Below are 4,972 nucleotides of genomic sequence, written 5' to 3' on the forward strand. Positions count from 1 at the left end.
AAATATGACACTCTCGTTGGGTTCAAGAGTGGGGATGACCTGCCCTTGAGCGGGCAGCCTGTGCGAGATTTCGGCGGTCAGATACCTTGCTTCTCTTAGCTTCTTGATGTCCTCCTCTGTGACAGAAGAGGCCATCCACTGGCCTTGAAGGTTGGATCCGGGCATGGTCGAAGGCCCGAAGCGCTTAGCCTGAGCCTTGGGTGTTGGAACTCAAGGTGGGGGAAGAAAAGGACATGCCTTGGCCCCTTTATAAAGAGGATGAATATCAAGCGTCCTCCGCGTGGCCATTCGGAACTTGCCTAAAATCGAGGAGTCATACCAGCAGGCGCGGTTGGGTTACCCACACCCATATTGATGAGAATCCCGTGATAAGGGGACACGATCTCTGCTTCGACAAGACGTGCCAAGAAAACCGCCTCGCAATATGTGTAGTAGCTGGTTGAGAAAAACGGTTCAAATAACGACTGGGCCATGGCGTGATGTCATGCTATGAAAGTTGTCAGCAGATTAGATTTATGGAAATATTATACTCTCTACGGTGGTATGTGGAATTTGTTTTGTAGAGCCGGACACTATCCTTGTGTTCGAAATCTTCTATGGAGTATTCGGAGGAGGAACCCGCCTTGCAATGCCGAAGACAATCTGCGGGCCCGACTCATTGTCATTGAAGCCTGGTTCAGGGGCTACTGAGGGAGTCCTGGATTAGGGGGTCCTCGAACAGCCGGACTATATCCTTCGGCCGGACTGTTGGATTATGAATATACAATATTGAAGACTTTGTCCCATCTCCGGGTGGGACTCTCCTTTGCGTGGAAGGCAAGCTTGGCAATTCGGATATGTAGATCTCCTCCCTTGTAACCGACTCTGTGTAACCCTAGCCCCGTCCAGTGTCTATATAAACCGAAGGGATTAGTCCGTAGGACGAGGACAATCATAATCATAGGCTAGCTTCTAGGGTTTAGCCACTACGATATCGTGGTAGATCAACTCTTGTAATACTCATATCATCAAGATCAATTAAGAAGGAAGTAGGGTATTACCTCCATCGAGAGGGCCCGAACCTGGGTAAACATTGTGTCCCTCGCCTCCTATTACCATCCGCCTTAGACGCACAGTTCGGGACCCCCTACCCGAGATCCGCCGGTTTTGACACCGATAGTAGGCGCGCCCCCCTACCTCGTGCCTTCCTCATTGATTGCTTGACGTAGGGTCCAAGTCCTCTGGATCATGTTCGTTCCGAAAATCACGTTCCCAAAGGTTTCATTCCGTTTGGACTTCGTTTGATATTCTTTTTCTGCGAAACCCTAAAATAGGCAAAAAAACAGCAATTTTGGGCTGGACCTCTGGTCAATAGGTTAGTCCCAAAAATAATATAAAAGTGTATAATAAAGCCCAATAATGTCCAAAACAGGATATAATATAGCATGGAACAATAAAAAATTATAGATACGTTGGAGACATATCACATATCATACTTTAATGAGTGCTCACAATTATAAAAGATGTCCAAGATAGTATATTTATATGTGAAAACCTCTCTTTCTTTATTACTTCCTATTAATTGCAACGATGGCCAAAACTATGTTTGTCAACTCTCAACAACTTTTTTTCATCATACTTTTATATGTGAAGTCATTACTCTCCATAAGATCCTTATGATCTCTTTATTTCTTTTTATTTATTCTGTTTATTCTATTCCCTCAAGATCATAGCAAAATAATCAAGCCCTTGACTCAACACTAATCTTTATTATATATAGCCCACGGACTCGATTACATAAGAAGATCATAAAGCAAAACTCACAACTAGATCATACTAAAACTTTATTCTACTAGATCAAGGTATTATCAAAAGGACCGAACTAAGAAAAATGGTAATGATAAAAGTGATGGTGATACGATATCGGGGCACTCCCCCAAGCTTGGCAGTTGCCAAGGGGAGTGCCCATACCCATGTGTTTATGTTTCCTTCCTCGGAGGTGGTGATGAAGGAGTTGTTGATGATGTGAGATTCTTCCTTAATTTGCGCTTGAGGACAGAATTCTGCTCCTTTAGGTCCTCGATCTGCCGCTCAAGGCTTAGTAACTTTTTGCATAGTTCTTGTTTGTTATCCTGCAAGAGACAAAAAGGGATAGACTCGATCTTAGGTTTCTTTGCTCTATTGGGGAGGCTTGACTTTTTGAACTCCACACGCATGTCCCCCGGTTGAGGTAATGGGACTTCATCTTCATCCGAGCTCGTCTCCTCCTTTCCTTTGGGCTCATAGTCTTTTTCTTCCTCTGTGGTCCAACCACAATGCTCCAAGTCCCCGTAGACCTTATGATCTGCAAGGTAATCAGCCACATAGCTTTCTCTCCGAATCTTGGGATGACATATTGCTCTAATCTGCAATAGAAACAACTCGAAACAAAAACAGAGGATATTTGCGTGATACGGTGGTCAAAACCTTTGGGAGATTATATAATGATTTTTTACCGACTAAAAGAAGTATCGTGCAAGAAAACGGAGTCCGGTGGGCACGCGAGGTGACCACGAGGGAGGGGGCGCACCCAGGGGGGTAGGGCGCGCCCTCCCCCCTCGTGGAAGCCTCGTGTCCTTTCCGGTCTGCTTCTTATTTTCCTATTTTCTTAGATATTCCAAAACGGAGAAAAAATGCCATTAGAACTATTTTGGAGTTGATTTACTTACCGTACCACATACATATTCCTTTTCGGAGTCTAAAACATTCTGGAAAGTATCTCTTATGTATTCCTCCAGGGTTACGGTTTCAATAACATTAGTTTCAACATTTATAGGATTACCTGAGATATAATGTTTGATTCTTTGGCCGTTCACCACCCTCGGATTTGTGCCTTCGAAGTTGTTGATTTTTATGGCACCGGAACGATAGACCTCCTCGACGACGTAAGGACCTTCCCATTTGGAGAGAAGTTTTCCTACAAAAAATCTTAAACGAGAGTTGTATAGCAATACATAATCACCTACATTAAACTCACGTTTTTGTATCCTTTTATCATGCCATCTTTTAACTTTTTCTTTAAACAGTTTGGCATTCTCATAAGCCTGGGTTCTCCATTCATCAAGTGAGCTAATGTCAAAAAGACTCTTCTCAACAGCAAGTTTGAAGTCATAGTTGATCTCTTTAATAGCCCAATATGCCTTATGTTCTAATTCAAGAGGTAAGTGACATGCTTTACCATAAACCATTTTATACAGAGACTGTTGGGGATCGTTGCAGAAATTTAAAATTTTTCTATGCATCACCAAGATCAATCTATGGAGAAACTAGCAATGAGAGTGAGAGGGGAGTGCATCTTCATACCCTTGAAGATCGTGGCACGAAAGCGTTACAAGAACGCGGATGAGGGAGTCGTACTCGTAGCGATTCAGATCACGGTTGATTCAGATCCAAGCGCCGAACAACGGCGCCTCTGCGTTAACCACACGTGCAGCCCGATGACGTCTCCCACGCCTTGATCCAGCAAGGAGAGAGGGAGAGGTTGGGGAAGACTCCGTTCAACAGCAGCACGACGGCGTGGTGGTGTTGGAGCAGCGTGGTACTCCGGCAGGGCTTCGCCAACCGTCGCGGGAGGAGGAGGAGGTGTTCGGGAGGGGGAGGGCTGCGCCTTGGATGTAGTACGGCTTCCCTCCCACCTCCTCTCTATTTATAGGGGCAAGGGAGAGGGGGGCCGGCCCCCTCCAGATGGATCTAGAGGGGGCGGCGGCCAAGGGGGGATGCTTGCCCCCCAAGCCAAGGGGCGCCCCCTTTAGGGTTCCCCCAAACCCTAGGCGCATGGGCCCTAGGGGTTTGGCGCCCATCCCACCTAGGGGCTGGTTCCCCCTCCATATTAAGCCCATAGGGCCCTCCGGGGCAGGTGGACCCTCCCAGTGGACCCCCGGAACCCTTTCGGTGGTCCCGGTACAATACCGATAAACCCCCGAACACTTCCAGCGACCGAATAAGGACTTACCATATATAAATCTTTGTCTCTGGACCATTCCGTAACTCCTCGTTACGTCCGGGATCTCATCCGGGACTCTGAACAACATTCGGTAACCACATACAAACTTTCCCTATAACCCTAGCGTCATCGAACCTTAAGTGTGTAGACCCTATGGGTTCGGGAATCATGCAGACATGACGGAGACATCTCTCCAGCCAATAACCAATAGCGGGATTTGGATTCCCATGTTAGCTTCCACATGTTCCACGATGATCTCATCGGATGAACCACGATGTCAAGGATTCAATCAATCCCGTATACGATTCTCTTTGTCTACCGGTATAACACTTCCCCAAGATTCGATCGTCGGTATACCGATACCTTGTTCAATCTCGTTACGACAAGTCTCTTTACTCGTTCCTTAACACATCATCCCGTGACCAACCCCTTAGTCACATTGAGCTCATTACGATGATGTCTTACCGAGTGGGCCCAGTGATACCTCTCCGTCATACGGAGTGACAAATCCCAGTCTCGATTCGTGCCAACCCAACAGACACTTTTGGAAATACCCGTAGTGCACCTTTATAGCCACCCAGTTACGTTGTGACATTTGGCACACCCAAAGCATTCCTACGGTATCCGGGAGTTGCACAATCTCATGGTCTAAGGAAAAGATACTTGACATTAGAAAAGCTTTAGCAGACGAACTACACGATCTTAAGCTATGCTTAGGATTGGGTCTTGTCCATCACATCATTCTCCTAATGATGTGATCCCATTATCAACGACACCCAATGTCCATGGTCAGGAAACCGTAACCATCTATTGATCAAAGAGCTAGTGAACTAGAGGCTCACTAGGGACATGTTGTTGTCTATGTATTGACACATGTATTACGATTTCCGGTTAACACAATTATAGCATGAACAATAGACAATTATCATGAACAAGGAAATATAATAATAACCATTTTATTATTGCCTCTAGGGCATATTTCCAACAGTCTCCCAATTGCACTAGAGTCAA

The sequence above is a fragment of the Triticum urartu genome, chromosome 1A (assembly GCF_056163025.1).
Source record: "Triticum urartu cultivar PI428250 chromosome 1A, HENAU_Tu73, whole genome shotgun sequence".
Lineage (NCBI taxonomy): Eukaryota > Viridiplantae > Streptophyta > Magnoliopsida > Poales > Poaceae > Triticum > Triticum urartu.